This window comes from Nothoprocta perdicaria, unplaced genomic scaffold (genome assembly GCF_003342845.1).
Source record: "Nothoprocta perdicaria isolate Ctin4 unplaced genomic scaffold, notPer1 scaffold_44, whole genome shotgun sequence".
Lineage (NCBI taxonomy): Eukaryota > Metazoa > Chordata > Aves > Tinamiformes > Tinamidae > Nothoprocta > Nothoprocta perdicaria.
Genome location: NW_020455688.1, coordinates 2,714,816 through 2,731,508, shown reverse-complemented (window position 1 = coordinate 2,731,508; position 16,693 = coordinate 2,714,816). Strand labels below are relative to the sequence as shown.

Here is a 16,693-nt window from a genome sequence, read left to right as displayed (position 1 = left end):
GGTGGCCCTGCAATTTTAGAATTTGCTATTACAACGAAAAATATTAATACCTATATCCAGTTTTTGTATTTCAGAATAAGCCTAAATACTTAGTTGTATTCAGTCCAGTATGCAAGGAGGTTCAATAAATGTTTGCACGTTCCCTTTTGTTTCCACACAGAGCTTTGCTGCATTTTATGCAACCTTTTCCAGTCTGAAGGCAAATTTAGAATTGCTATACACATCATAACAACTGTATAAATCAAGTTTTGAAAAATTACTAGATTAGTAATGCCACAGAATGAGAGGTACAATTTAATAAAGGTCCTGCCTCTTAACTATAATGAAGCAAGTGACAGGATATTAATGATCCAAACTCCTCTTAAAATTTAAGCTAGTTTGTCAGACTCTAGATCTGAATTAGAGGGAGTGATAGCCTATAATATAGCCTACTCAATAGCCCACTACCACTATTTCTGGTTATAGTTATTTCCCCTTTCCAAGAGCAGCTATGTTCAGATTTAAGTTTACCATATCTACTAAAYAGGAGGGCTCCAAGTTCAGAAACTGCTGTTAGGAGTCACAGTGTCTGGCTCCAGTTACATGAAGAGCAGCCTCTCCTATGCTCGCACAAAGATAGGAGACACAAGTGTTTCTCAGAAACAGTTTAAAAATAGGAGCCGACAACTGCCCGGCATGTCTTTATAAGCCTACGAGCTTGCTCCAGCACACGAATGTTTCAGAGATTAATTCAAAGAGTGGCACCACACTGGTAATAGTAATACTTGCATTTTCTGAACAGAGTTGTCCTCYAAATCAGGGTAACTGGTATAATGACATATGAGCAACATGCTCAAGTTCTTAAGAGTTCTCTAATCAAAAGGTCCACAGCTCACTGGGATACATGTTTTCAGACACCAGAACTAACCTGACCTCAAGAATAGAGCAGCCACGTAGACAAACAGCAGTACCAGCACCGCAGCCCACAAGCAGCAACAAAACTACAGGGGAGTTCAGCACTTCCTAGGGAAATAAGGTTAGAGATAATCATTTAATAGAGATAATCATTTAATCTCTAGCACAGCAGTCTTCTGGATCAGCCGTAGTCTCACTTACAGCATTGCTGCTTAGGCAGTAGCRGGACCGCTCTGCACTTGTATTATTTAATTTGGAGGAATCACAAGACAGCAATTTAACCCGATAAAGAACATGGTTGACAAGTAGGGGGGGAAATAAATTTAGCACCAGATGGGAGTGGGGAGGAATGGGTGCCAAAGCAAAACTTACTTTCAGCCAGCTTTTCAACTTACATGCTTTCAGGTCCATTCCCCCTAGTTTTGGCACTCACACCCCAGAGCTGCTGAATAAAGCTGCCTTGAATTCTGTAACAAAATTACTCATTTTACTTGTTCGGTCTTAGCTGTTCTACTAAAATTGGATCAAGCAGCTATTGAAGACAAAATGAAGTACAAACACTAGTTTCTGTACATCAGATACTAAGAATTATGAACTCGTGGCAAGGCTCCATTAGTGGCCAATTTACTAAGACTGCAAGAAACTAGAGCACCGCTACAGCAGGTAGCACTCGGGGTTAGAGTACTACCCAAGTGGGTGCACCACRGTACCATCGATTTTCTGTGCTTCGGGATCTGAGTCCCAGTAGGCCACACTGATTAAACCAAAGCAATCTTCAGAAACTAACCCTCTGAAAACAATCATGAAGTGGTGTCGCAGTCATGCTGCATTCTTRCTTCTGAGCAAGAGTTACTGCATTACTGCAGATAACAAAGCAGCTGCCAGTGCCTGCTTGACACTCGGGAGAGCAGGAAATGAATTTGTTGCTCCTGGAAACCTATATATAAATAAAAACATRTAAATACCAGCATCAATCCTTCCACACAAATCACGTTAAGAAGTTTCAGCAGAGATAAGAAACCCCTGTACTTTGCAGTTAATCAGTTTCAAGTTTATTAGCTCGCAGGAGCTACAAACACTCGCTTTCCACGTGACAGGAAGACCCTTCAAACTGTAATTCCAGAATATCAGAGCCTACAGCTTAGCAAATCCCAAATCTGGCACAGGCCAACTCTCAGTAGGTCTCTGAAGGAGCATTTTCCCTACTTTCTTCCTAGAGACCCTCAAGAGCTCAAAGGCAGGGATATATCACTATTGTACTTGCACTGCTTGCCTCTCAACATTGAACAAAGAGCTGGTCTTCATCTACTTGTTTTTTTTTTCAGTCTCCCAATAACTTATCTATAGCATTAGGGCTAGTCATAAGCCATAACCGTGCCAGGGCAACACCTCTCATGCTATGAAAGTAATTAACTATCGTGAGCTAAGTACCGCCCTCCAAAACACTCGATCGTGGTCAAGGACACTCTGCTTCAAAGAGCAAGGCCATGCCACAAGAGAACAAAAGCTCCTGCTACACTTTGCTATTCAAAGTTTACCAGTCTGTTGGACTCAGGGTAAATTCCCACTAATCCTGGATTAGCTGGCCACACAACAGCTTGTAACTTGCTCCTTTTAGTTASGAGGTAAAACTGTTAAGAATTTTGCCACAAGCCAGTACGGGCCCTCCTCCGATGGGGGAAAGTTGCGGCTACATCCAACATAAAAAGTGCAACCACCACCATTTGTCACAACACAAGCCCTGAACTGGCATGGAAAGGAGGTTTCTGCTCTGCTCTGCTGCAGTTCAAGTCTTGAAAACCATCCTCCCACATCAAGGTGAAGCTGTTTACAGTCACTGAACCTGCTCTGCAACATGCAAGTAACACATACACAATTAACTAGTGATCACTGTGATCCACAGAGATCACAGGTTTGCAAAATGTAAGATCAGAAACTACCCAGCTAATTCTTCACTGAACACCCCAGCTATTGGGTTACTGGCCATTTCTGGAATGACTGCCCTTACTCAAAGTTTTAACTGTCCCCAACAAAATAAGCCTGAAGATCTGTGAAGATTTAATTGTAACTACTTCTTCCCAACTCTAGTTTTATAGACACACATTTCTGCTAGCGGCAACAAACAAGTATTTCTTGTTATCTCCAATTGCAGGTCCATCTAGCACTACATCACATGCTCAAAGAAGGACTTCTTGAACAGCCTGACTCTGTAAGCAAGGACTGCAGTGATTCTGGCTACAGAGGTCACCCTTTAGGAGCTGCCCCTAACATTTCAAGACTTTTCTACTGCACAAAACCAACGAGAAAAAATTCTTAATCACTAATAGTTTAAGCCAATACAATTCCACTCTCCCTGCTGCTGCTTCCTGCAATATATTCCTCTTCAAGCATGAGTGTCTAAGGCATGCAGAAGACATACCCATTAAAAAAAAAAAAGAAAAAAAAAAGAAAAAAGAAAGAAAATCAACTATGCTATACAATTAGGTTTATGCCAGATCTGTGATCCAATTCCACCTCCCACATGAACACTTGTGCCATAAAAAAAAAAAAGAGAGAGAGAGAGAGAGAGAGAGAGAGAGAGAGAGAGAGAGGTGCAGAAACAAGAATGAACAGCTGGGAAGAGGGGCAAGATAATCTTTGAGCATGAGCACTACATCAACTGTTCCAGCTATGGCATTAATGCACACTCAGATCTATTACACCATTAGTACTGCACTCCTCTCCCCCCTGGATACCCTTGAACTCTTGTCAGTCCCTTTGTAAAGCTAAAAGTAAACAACACTGTTTAAATAACAAGGCGACCAAAGACAGGCCGCATGTGCATGCACGGACAGGCTATCATTGTGGGCTGGAACAAGTCTAACTGTTGGAAAGTCAGCTGCAATATCCTTATTAGAACTACTCAAATTCAACAGAAATTGTTTCCTGTTCTGGTAGGCTACCATAAATGCAAGCCATATGCCTGGCTTTACCAAGTTTGTCTCCTACAGCTCCTTTTCCTCCAGTCACCATCCAAATGGAAGTACGGTTTGCATCAGGTTGGGCAAGTCCTTGCCACCAAGGTTTCTGGCACAGAGAAGGTGCAGAGATAGGCACTTGCTTTTAAACCATTCTCCTACTGCAAGACAATTCAGAACACATCACAGGCCAGATAATTCTGAGACTGCCAGAGCTACTGCTTCCCTAGAGATAGCTAACAAAACAACCCTGAAAGCAAAAGGATACTGTGGCCTTACTGATGAACCTTCGCATTTTGGAAGTTATAGAAACAAATCCAAGTGTGGCTTTAATTAGCTACCACTTATATAAAAAAGTTAAAAACAGTTCATCTTACTTTGTGGTTCCCAAACCAAAAACCTAGGGACAATACTATCTACCAAGAAAGTAGCTTTAGCAATTAAAGCTCTGTAGCTGTCAAAGTTTATTTCCTAGTGTTTCATACGGAATGAAACACTAACACAAACATTTAAACCTCTCCCTTGCAATGAGGTAGGCAACACTGCCCTTTTCATATATATGGAATAGAAGCAAAAGGAAGCATATTTCCCCATTTTCAGTTCGCCTTCGTGTTCTTTGTTTAGCATCCTTACAAGGAAATACCATTGCAGGTCTCAAGTCAGTTCTGTATTAAAAGGATCACTGTACACAGAAAGCTTCTCTGGAACCTTTCATTACCAAAGGGGCATTTACCTTGCGTCACATTTGTGGCTACAAAGGCAGAATCAGCAGTGTCACTGAAGCATCTGTCTTCCTATAGCACTAGCTATAGCTTTGTCTACCGAAAATGGTGTCACATTCAACACAACCCCTACGACTCGGGAATCCTGTTCTTTGAAGCAGCCCTGCACTGAACAAAATCTGGTGATGCAACGCTCAGCYGACACCCATCACCTGACACTCCAAACAGGTTTTGCTTTCAGGAAGCATAATATACATTCAGAGAATGAGGTGAAAAAAGACTTAAATTTAAGATTGCAAACTTGCAAAAGCTTCAGAGCATGGCATGCTTAATTGCTGCCTCTCTTCTGGTATCCTTTATATAACCTATAAAGGAAAGACGTAGTACTCTTAGATGCTTCCAGTTCCCTTCCTCCACTCCCTCCCTTCCACTGCAAGACACACATCTCCTGCAGACCGCATCTGCAACTAATATGGACTACTTAGAACAGCTCTCAAGTCCCCAGTTAGCTCTTATGTAACAAGACTCCACCTCACTATATTACTTATGTAACACGTATTAAGTGGCGTCTATTATACAGGAGTCTGCTCTGAGTCATAAACCCAGTAACTTTCATTCCAGTAGTTTTCACACGAAACATTAAAAAAAATTCAGCTTTCTGTCCTTTTTACACTATTRCTGAAGAAGAAACTCGAACCTATCTGGAGACCTATGAAGAACAACGTGCTATGAGAGACTTCTAACCAGAACAAACCACTAAGTTTAAAAACAACAGCAATTTTAAGTTGTTTATTGGGTCAGCTGCAATGGCTGAAGTTACACCCTGTCACACAAGAACAAGGCATGGGAACAGGCACTGAATTGCCTGACAGAAATAAACACAATCCAAACAATAATACAAACTGCATACCTTAGGGGAAAAAAATACTTATTTTTCAAAGCTTGCGTTTTGCATATGCACTTAGGAGAATACAGGCAGACACAGAAAACACRTCTGTCCAACCTCCCACCCACCCAGACCAGCGTGACAATTTCTTTTTCCTAGGAATCTCAAAAAAGGTAGTAAAAATGACAGCTTTAAAATATTTGCGTACCAGTTATTTTTCATTGAGCACGTTCCTGCGTTAAGGAGAGGGGCCGTCTGCGGCCTAACGTCGCACTACGTGCCACATCACCGCACGGAAAAGCTGCTCCRCTCCTAAAACGGGAGCCAACACCACACACGCACAGCACAGAATGAAGCCATTCGCAGCTTTCAGCTTCTTAAGTTTCCTCTCCCCCGTGTACCCCCGAAGTAGCATTTTAAAACGCAGCAGCGTCCTACCCAGGAGAAAGACTTCGCATACAGACTGTAATTTTCCTCAGCTGTTTTAATGAGATCGCTTAAAACACCGTTGGAGCTGAACCTTTCGGTAAATTACCCCGAGGAAACCACCTCGCATAGAAGCGCTCTTGTATATGAGAAGGGGGAAGCCGAGAGAGACCCGGGGAGGGAGAGCGTTAGTAAGGGCGGCCCGCGAGGAGCTCTGGCCGAGGAAAAGCCCTGCGCGGAGAGAAGGCGGAACGGGGAGCTTCCCCCGAGAGCAGCGACACCCTCTCGATGGGTGGAGAGAGAGCAGCGAGAACCTTCCTCGGCGGCAGCTACACCCTCGCGCGGGAGGCTAATGGGGGGAGGGAAGAGGAGTCGCGGCGGGCGCGAGCAGGGGGAGGGGAAGCGCGGACGCTCCGGGCGGCCGCAGCCGCCGCCGCCTCAGCCCGCTTGGGCCGCCGCCAAGCCCCGCAAGAATGCAACGCGGTCACATGACCTCCGGCGGACGTGCAACCGCCTTCCCTCTCCAGGGACGCCCTGCGCCATCTTGTACTGACGCAGTTACAAATGCGGGCGCGGGCCGCTCCTCTCTCTCGCGCGCGCGCACCCCCCGCCGCGCGCCTCTCCAGCGGAATGCGAAGAGGGGAAGCCACGGCCTCTGCCCGCTTTCCTTTTCACCGGGTCTTCGGGGACGCCCTGCCCGTGGAGTCCTCCCTCGCGCTGGGATCATGGCGCCCGTTTTCCTCCCTTTGCGCCAGCCTCCCCCTACAGCTTCCCCAAGCCTGCCCAGCTGCGGCGGCCCCTGCTGCAGGATGATGTCAGCGCCAGCCAATGGGAGCGCGCCGGGGCGGCCCGGCCAGCGCTCCTATTGGCTCCCGCCGAGCGCCCTCCCCCCTCCTGACTCAGCCGCCGCCGCGGTTTGCTGCCGAGACGCGGCCGAGGCAGGAGTGGGGGGAGGGGAAAGGGAGGGGGAAGAGGGGAGGAAAAAAAAAAAAAAAACCCTATACAAAAAAACCGACAACCAAACCCACCAAGACGCCAGCCGCCATTTCGCGCAACAACAGGSAGAACCCGAGCGAGCAGCCCCAGCCAAGCGCCCTGAGGAGAGAGAGAAAAGAGAGAAACAGAGACACACGCACAGAAGAGTTAGACAGGAAAAAATACCCATAGACTCCGCCATGATCACAAGACGTTTAATCGCCCCCCTCCTCCCTCAGACTCAACGCCCCGTTACTGCCGCCGCCTGTGCGTCCAACCAGCTAGCGGATCCCTTCACCTCGGCTCCCGCCTGCCGCAGCAGCAGCTCTTTGGAGCCCCAAACTCTCTGTGGCCGGGGTGTGGGGGGAGGCTAGTCTATGGCGCTGCTGCTAACTGCTTCTCCAGTCACCCGCTTGTGGCGGCTCCATCGAGGCAGGGTAAGAGCTGCCAGCGCAGCTTTTATCTGGTGCCCCGCGTTTGCGCACTGAAGGAGGCTCGCTCAGCCCCTGGTGGGCGTCGAACGAAAGCCCAGCCGCCGCCTCCCCTCCCTCCAGCAGCCGCGTCGCTGCAGGGGCTGAAGCCGGGCAGGGACGGCGGGGAGAGGCTGCGGGGAGGGCGCCATGAGCCGCCCGCCGCGCCCGCGCTCCGCGCCGCGGGCGGCAGCAGCCTCGTCCTGCCCTCCCTGTAAGTGCCGTTCCCTGGAGGGGACGCGAGGCTCCTCCGCGGTGCCTCTCGTCCCCTGGAGGGAAGAAACGCCTTCAGCTAGCGTCACTTCACGCTATCGCTCGCTTTAAGGAGGAGAGAGAGGAGGGAAGAAGGAAAAAAAAAAAAAGAAAAAAAAAAAAAAAAAAGAGAGCCAACCTCATTCCTTCCTTCCCACTTGCCTGCTGCGAGCCTTATATGCTCCCAGGAAGCTTCCCAAGCGCCTATTGACAGGAGAGACCCGGCCAGACGCTTCATGTCGCCCTGACGGGGACTCGCTCAAACCTCCCGCTCCCTCCCCGCCTCCGCTCGCCCCCTCCTCCCCCGGCCCTGCTCCAGCTCCTCGGGATGCGGCATCCAGCGCTCCGGCTGTGCGGTTACTCGGTCGCGTTGCGGTTTAGGAAGGCGCGCTGAGAGCCATGGCGGACGCGAGGAGGAAGCCGCGGAGGGAAGAGGCGAAGCGGCCGTGCCTMGGAGGACGCGGCTCTGACTCACGCAGCCTCCCGCTCGCCCTCGGGCTCCGCACGGGAGCCCGCGCCCCTCCCCGCCGCCTGCGCCTCCAGAGCTGCGCATCGCCCCCCCGGCAGCGCCCGCCCCGCCGCTCCCCTTGCCCRTCCTGCCCGCGCACGGCCGCAGCCTGCGCTCTCGGCGAACCGCGGCGCCCGCTGCCATGAGCCGGGAGACTTTTGCAAAATGGACACTGAGGGCTCGGCGGGCGCGGACGGCGCTCCAGCCCACAAGCAAAATGGCGGCTGTTTGGCTTCGCCTTGGTAACCCTGCCCCTGCTAGGCGGGGCGGGTGAGCCCCGTGCAGGGGGAGGGAGGGGAGAGCGGACGCCATTTTCCCAGAGAGAGGCAGTGACATAGAAGGGAGCGTAGGAGGCTGAAAGGAGGGAGACACGGGAGCAGCGGCGGCAGCGGGGTTTGTACGCAGGTCCCAAGGCAGAGGCGCTTCCTAGCTGGTCCCTGAAGGGCTCTGCGCATCAAGCTAGCTCTGGGGGGAGGGGGGGGGTCTCCTCTTTCTTTCCCCTTTCCTTTCTTCTAGGCAGGTCTGCTGAGGGCTGAGTCCAGCCCAGTTTAGGGATATCCGCAGTGGGGCTGTTGCATTATTTTGGTCGGGGTAGAGAAGGGGCTGAGCTGAGGGGTCCTGCTGCCTGGCCTGTGACCATTACAGGTGAGTCTGGGGTTATTGCTCGCGTATTCTGCTGTGGGGGCTCTGGGGAAGGGGGTGGCAAGAAAGGGGGCTCATATGTGATGGGGAACGCTTCGTTATCGTCTTTTCGAGTATGATTCCCTGCCCCCTGAAATGTGTTTAAAATGTGTTTGAGTTGCCTTAGATTTGCTTCTCATTTTGTAGGGTTTGGCTAAAAAATGGCAGGGTGTCGCTATGTCTTGTGAATATGGCGGGTTACTCTAAGCAGAGGAGCTGAGGAGAAATTTTTGGCAGTTATGCCAGATTTATGAATTATGCTCGGAAAAAGAGCCAGGAGAAGCTATTATGTGGCAACATACCCTTTCTCGGAGGGGTGTGTGGGGGGGTGGTTCGGGAACGGGTTTGTGGGTTATTGGGACTGCGTATAAATAAAACTATGAGTTTATCAAGCTTAGGGAATTCTATTCTCTCCCTCCATCCTGTATATTTTTGCTTTGTGGTACTAAAATGGYTCAATATAGGCCTAATCTCCCTGCTTTCCCCACCCCCGCCTCCTTTCTCCCCTGTCTGCTAATATCTCTGCTTCGTGGTGTAACCTGGGCAAGCGGCAAACAGTCCTGAAGTGTCTCGGTGCCAGTTTTAAAGGGGATCATCTCCCAACCCCCCTGTCTGGAGGTTGTAAGTAGTTATATTGGCGCATCCCTTTCTTGGCTTAGTTTCTAGAGCACGTGTTGGTGCTCTGGGCTGACGTATCTCCATTCTTTTCTTTAAAAAAAAAAAAAAAAAAAAAAAAGAAATTGGCGGTGCAGACCCTATTGCTGCAGACATAGGGGAGGAGAAACAAACGGTTCACTGTGTAGTACTAAATAAAAAAAAAAAAAAGGAGACACAAAATCTGCTATAATAGGGGAGAGAAAAAAAAAAAAAAAAGAAATTGGCGGTGCAGACCCTATTGCTGCAGACATAGGGGAGGAGAAACAAACGGTTCACTGTGTAGTACTAAATAGGGTAGAGAAACATAATATAGGCTGATTATAAAGGTCCAGTATTCCCCCATACTCAGCCATTAGGGAATATGCGGTAGCTAAAAGCCCCGAGGTCTCCAAAATGAAATATACCCCATGTTATTAAAGACAGAACTTTAGTGCTTCATCTGGATTTAAGAATATTTTAGCCTGCTTATTTACATTATTTTAGAGGCATTAATAACAAAACGTTTTTGTTATTCAAAGCTCAGATCAGGGAAAAGAAAGATATGTCTTTGCCTGTACTTAAAATAGGTGATCATTTGGTTATAAGCACCATACTTCTAAAGTTACTTTTTAAAAAATGTAGAGTAAATTTTTTAATTTCCCTCTTTTGTCCTTTAGAGATTCTAAAAATGGCGGCCTCAGGCTGATGTTGTGGTAATCTAATCAGCTCGGGTCCTCCACACCCCATGCAGCGCGTTTGTCTGCAGCATATTACGGTCTTATTAGGTTTAAGTGAAAAGGCTGTTTCCTTCAAATAACGTACAAAACATCTCTTGGCTTTACTGCGATTTAAAAATGCCGTGTTCCAGCTGATTAATTTTATTGGTTATGTGTGTGAAAGGCAAGTGAACGAGACCACTCTTGCCAGGGAAAAGGGGGGTAGGAAGAGGCACCAGACTCGAGCAGCTTCTGCGAGGGGTGTGTATAGGTTTCTGTAAGGTGATATGTATGTTGGTTTGATAATCTGAAAAACCTTGCATTCGTGGCAAATATGTTCATGTGCAGCCAAGGCTATGCTGTTTTTAATATAAAAGGGGTAGTATTCATCAAAATAAGGAGAGGATTAGTATAATTGAAACAGCTAAATTCTTTGTGAAGTCGCATCACATTTGTGAATGTCATGTTCATCTTCTAGGAAATACCTTTGCTGGATATCAGCTAGTAATTACGTGTGTTCATGGTTGGGGAATACTAAAAGAACTTAACAGTAAAATACTTCAGGCAAGGTTATAACCTATTCCTTTATTAAGATAAATATTTTTATTTTTTTCTGCAACAGCATAGTCCTGATATTGGATTTATTTATCTTGATTTTTTTGTTGTATATCATAGTATAAATTGTTTATGTGGTAACAAAAATACTGAAATGCAGGTCCTCATCTCTAATTCTTTTCTTACATGAAATATGAGCCTTTTAGTATCACCACTATAAATATGTTTGGGTGGGGGTAGGGAGGTCACAAGGATTTATTATTTGGTAGTTGGTATGGTGTGCTCTGTACAAGCTGCAACTGTAAACTGTATATTTAAACGGGAAAAAAAAGAAGAAAAAAAGAAAAACCTTTCTCTTTCTCTGTAGTTTTTTGTCTGTTTTAATAAAAATGCCTGTTTTTGATCTTGTCCTTGGTTTAATGAGGTATAAATTTCTGTTCCAGTATGCATTTAGAACCTTCTGGATTTAAACAATCAAAAGTGAAGTATTAAGATGGCAAATCTATCTTCAATTTCTGAAGAACTTTAATTTAGATCCCTTTCATGTATTTGAAAATATTGATGTGTGGTTTAAGGTATACCTGAAGTTGAAGAACAAGATAATAAGACTTTTAGAGTGTTGTTAATGCATGCCTTTCGTGTGTTTTGAGGCCAAAGGCTGAGTGATTTCAACCACCAAGTGATGCATTAATGGTCCAGTAATGCATGCTGCTATCATACCTTCCTTATATTACAGTCTTTTTATTTTTGAATAAGCCATGCATTACTGTATATTTATTAAAAATAAGATAAATGGGGTTTTGAAAGGAAAAAGAAAAGGGGGGGGGGGGGGGGGACTTCTTTGAAAATGTTTGCCTTTCCCTTCCACCTCTTAAGAGTTTGAAGCGTGTATTCTGGTGAATGACTTTTTTTTTTTTTTTTTAAAGTACATTACAGTTTGGAGGGCCGCCTGGCTCATGTTAATGTTTGCCTTCATGGCCTCAGTCAGATTTATAATTCAAGATTTAGCTCAAAAGAAACAAGCTTGTATGATTACAAAAAAAAAATCAATTTTTTTTTAAAAGGATATACATACTAAAAATTTATGGCTTGCCTTATAGGTTGCAAATTTTATGCACTTTTGGGAATTAGGAGATCTTCCAGACATTTCCTGTGTGATTTGAATGAGTCACTTTACCCTTTCTGACTTAGTTTCTCCGTTTGTAAAGTAGATCGCAGATCTGTTTTAAGGAGACTATATTACTAAGGAAATAGTAATTTTAGTAATTTTTTTTGTTTTGTTTTTTTAAGGCACTGAACTACTTTTGGGTTAATTGTTGAGTAAAATCTATTCATGAAAATTAATTTTTTTTCCAAGCCCCTCCTCCGTTCAGTAACCAAACTACTTAGAGAGAAGGTTTGAAATCATTTTCTTCCTAAGAAGAAGAAACACGTCCAATTTACAAATAGTATGTTACAGATGCAATTGTCTAAATATTTTAAAAAATATGGACTTTAATTCCAAAGCATTTATTCATCTTTGAGCTGTTCATATCTGAAGAAAAATCCACTTAGCTGTCACAGCCGAATGCCTTTTGGGAGATTTTTTTTTTTTTTTTTTTTTTTTTGCCATATGTGAAAAACTTTGGAAAAAAAATAATAATTTTTTTTTTTTTTTTTTTTTTTTTTGCTTTTTTTTTTTTCCCCTTAACTGTAAGGAAAATGGCTTTTAGTACCAAGATTTTCATTGCCATTAGAAGTTACTTCATATCTGTAGTTCAAATTTAATACAGTTAGCTGGGTTGTTATTTTGTTGGAAAGCAACAGAAATACAGAAGTCGGTTTCAGATTAAAGGCTTTCGCATATTTCAGGGTCTGATCTCAGTCTGATTTAAGAACAGTCTTAATATTACATCCATGCTGATACGAACTTCGGTGTGCCTGTTCGTGGGACTCAGTAGTGTAAGTAATTGTCAAATTGCACCATTGTTCTTAATAGATTAATGTAAGCAAAGACTTAATTATTTTTCTGTTTCCATGAAACAGTCTAACAAAATTGAGCAAGAGCCAGTTTACTGGAGATGTGAAGTAAAACGCAGTTCAGACTTCTGGAGTGATTCTAAGGAAGTTTATCTTTATTATTCATCCGACTTAGATACCAATGTGTATTTATGAATCCCTGGAAAGCCAGTTTTGTTGGTCTGCCCTTTTCGAAGCTGTGCTGTGTTTAAATATTTTCGTGATACAAATAGTAGTTGATTTATTGCTGAGATAGAAATTTAAGGCAGCTCTATAGAAAAGATTATTTCAGCATTTGTAGAGTATATATTAAGAAGGAAAAAAAGAAACTTTGTTGTTGTTGTTAATCCGGCATTCAAAAGAATAAAATATTAATTGCACTGGACATTTGAATGGTGTAAGCTGAGCGTTCCTAATTGCATCAGTTTTTGCATAATTCTATGTTCCTGTTCTTACAAAAGTCTTACCTACAGAAGTTAATCTAATCTCTCTCCCTAAGACTTTAATAGTACAGAAAAAAGTTGCTATAATCACTTTCTAAGACTAAACTATAGTTACCTTTAAGGCGTAACATAACAAATAAAATTATTTTTTTAAAAAAGTGAAGGTTTCGTATACTTGTTAGCAGGTACTGAGATCATTTTTTAATTTCCTATTACACATCTGGTATATTGATTTACTGTTAGTGAAAGTGGAGAGATTTTAAAGTCCGCAGGTTGTTACAAAATCTTAATAACTGAAGTTATCTTTAAGCTTTTTAAGATAGTTCTGTATGAAGTGTTTTTTAACATGTTTGCTGTTTTTATATATATATATTTATATATATATATATAAAGAATTTATTTGGTATGAACTCTGATAAACTACAGTTTCCAGTAAAACATTGTGTTTTGGAAGTACAGACGAAGAATAGGTTGCATTAGCACAAAGGTTGTATCCTGCAAGTGAAATATGTTTGTTAATGATTTGCATATTTTATTGAAAGCGCTATCTTGCCTTTCATGTGAAACTTCCTATGCTGCTTAGATTGAGAAGCAGTGTTCTAAAACTTACAGAACTTGTAAGGACCAGAAGTTTTGCAAATTAGGCTCTATATGTGAATGCCAAAGTAGTATTTTAGTTTGTAGTTTTATAATTTACTTTTTAATGCCTGCATTTCTTGGCAGTTAATACTTAAGTGTCACAGCACAGGTTCAGGTTTAGAAAAATTTCCCTCCCTCAACCCTTACATCCCAACTGAGCGAGGATTTGTGACTTACTTTGTGCCATCACAGAATCTAGGCTATCAGTCACTTTATATCGTTATTGGAATAATAAATTACTTTTCAGGACGATACATTGATAATTTTGTAATTGCATTGCAACTTAAAACATTTGTCTTTCACAAATAGTATAGAAAATGATGAAATTAATATCTGAATTCTAAACAATTTTGAATATATATAAAATGATAGCTTTGTGTCTTCAGACCTAAGGAGCTCTGAATATTTAAACTGTTTTAATATTTATTACTGTAGCTGTTCTAATTGGACTGGGTTTTAAAATTCTTGTCTTTTACAGTGCATGATGCTCATATTTTTCCCTAGAGTAGACAAAATGAGCTAACTCCTGATTACTATGGTTATAATGGTACTGTGTTTAAAACCTTATCACAAGATAGCTGATATTCAAAGTCTAGACAGTTAATCCGGTCTTAACTGATGGTTTAAAGAAACTTTTTCAGTGAGAAATGTTTTTAGGAGATGCTACTTAAACTGAAGATGAGGGCCTAAGAATTACAGCAGCTTATTTAAAGCATTTTGGGGAAGGTACAGAGAGGTCACACCTTCATATGGTTTTTGAACGTACAATTTTAGAACTGGGAAAGAAACAGGAAGAATATGGGGGGGGGGGGAGAGGGTTGTTGTTTTGCTTGTTTTCAACTTATTTTTTAAATAAATTACTGGTAGTGAGGATAAGGTTCTGCCCTCAGATAAGCTTCTGCTTTACTAAGTGATATGTCTGATTCCAGTTTTCAGGTTAAGATAGAAACATTTGAGGGAGATCTTAATTCTAATTGTGAAGTTTTTAACCCATCATAGTAACCTTTTTTGCAAGTTCATTCTTTACTGTTCTTCTTCTTTCCAATCACATCTTCTGTGTTGTAAGTAATAAGGACAAACTCTATAAGGATATTTTTTCCTCTGTGTGACAAGAGTATTAGAAGTTAAAAGTTGTATCTGTGCTTACATTACTAAGCAGAAGTTTTGTTATATTTGTTCTGGGATGACATATTTCATATCTTCATTGTTACAATTAAATACATAGAGCTATGTTGAAAACAATAAAGACCATCTCAATGTTTATTGAGCAGTTCACATTAATTTTGGGGTCAAGGTTGCAATTGAAAGTAAATCATGTTTATTTCGAAAGTTGGAAATATCTTTCCATTTTAATTATTGACTTTGCTGTCTTTCAACATAACTCAGTCCCATCCATCTGTTCCCTTTCCTCTTGCAGTTCTGTCCATTCTCAAAATCTTAGGAAAGAACRCTGAAATGTTACCAGGTTGTTAGCAAGAAATGTAGTCTGTGTTGAATTGTGGTTAAAGCTACATAAAAGATCTTCTTGCTGCTAGAAATAATAAGGATTTTTGAGAGATTGAAGCTTTCTATTTTTCTGTGTTTAGATTCTGGTGCGTAAGTGTGACAATTAAGTGAATGTCTACAAATGTGCACGTGAAAGTGGAAATAACTGTTGTGCTGTTCATGCAAGTCAAATACCACTGATAAGACAGGATTTTTTTTTGCATATTATGTAAACTGAGTTCTATTTTTGTTATGATATTATTTATCCAGAAGATCAAACTTTGAGTAAATCTGAACTAGTTATTGTACCTAGTAGTTAGGAATCTACGTTTCACAGTACAGCATAGAGAAGACTCTGAAATTAGTTGTGTCACTTCTTTTCAGGAAGGCGGCAAAATATGTAGTTTGTTGAAACAATTATTAAATATATGTATTAGTAGCTAATTATTTCCCCAAAAGGCTCACTTCCTCCTTTAGAGCAATACCAGCCTTAAAAGTTAGGACCTCAGAGGGACTGAATCACCATTAAATTGCTAAATTTAATTAAACTAAACTAGCTCTTCCAGTTGCAGGCACAGCTCACTTGATTGTATATTYTTGCAGAAGTGTCTTCTTGCAGAAATGTTGTATATTTTAAAATTTTGTTAGGATGATAATGTTATAGTAGCAGGTGTAAATAAGATACTTCTAGAAAATATTTGCTAAGTCTCATACAAAATGCCTGCAAGCTTAATCAAGAGTTATTTGCCACCTCACATTTGATAGAGAAAATATGTTTACGGTAAAGCAACTGATGAGAAGAATGGCTTAAAAACAAGATATGTTTGCCAGCAGCTAGTTAGTTATTATTAACACTTGAGTTTCTCTTTGAAGGAATATTGCATTTCGTTGGTGGTGTAACGCATTAGGTAGAATCTCAGCTATCTAATATTATTAATATTTTTGCAAATTATATGGCAACATTGCTATCAAAATTAACTCTTTCATGCTCCGTCACGTTTGAGTTGTATTTTACAGTTCCCTGATTCTCACCTTGTGTAGTTTTGGAAATAGTGGTATAATAGATAGGCCGTTGATCTATGTGTAGTTTGTTTTAAGAAGCATGGCAGAAATTCCCCCCCGCCCAAACTCCCTTTCTGCTTTTTAGGTCATTAGTAATCATAGCTAGTGACATCAAGTGATTGGCAGTTAGTTTCTACCTCTTTTTTTTTGTGATATTTCTGTAAATCCTGAAATTAAAATCAAAAAGCACATTTTTTTTCTGTATTTCTTTTCACAATAGACTAATTCTTACTCATTCTCTAACTGCATGTACCTTTATTTCCCCTCTGCCACTTACTCTTTTTCTCTTCCTAGTCCCATAGTTTGTCTCACTTCCRCTGAGAGAAGAAAAGGAGTGAAGAGAGAGAAGAGGTAAGGGAAAATCTTTCATATGTTTAATGGCCTGACA

At 42.4% G+C, this 16,693-nt stretch overlaps 1 protein-coding gene and 1 long non-coding RNA gene across 2 annotated transcripts in view; one reads left to right on the top strand and one right to left on the bottom strand.

Annotated features, from left to right (window-relative positions):
• Nucleotides 1-6,648: 6,648 nt before the first annotated feature.
• On the bottom strand, nt 6,649-6,944 carry LOC112953382. Its single transcript, XR_003250565.1, has 2 exons — nt 6,914-6,944; nt 6,649-6,687 (listed from the first exon to the last, which is right to left on the bottom strand). It is a non-coding gene; the product is annotated as an uncharacterized LOC112953382 (long non-coding RNA).
• A 1,511-nt stretch (nt 6,945-8,455) lies between these two features.
• The window catches only part of KMT2E (lysine methyltransferase 2E), a 60,366-nt gene continuing 52,128 nt past the window's right edge, over nt 8,456-16,693 (top strand). The window contains exons 1-2 of the mRNA XM_026046369.1: nt 8,456-8,735; nt 16,600-16,656. The gene's annotated coding sequence lies outside the window, so the exon portion shown is untranslated. The remainder of the gene's footprint in view (nt 8,736-16,599; nt 16,657-16,693) is intronic.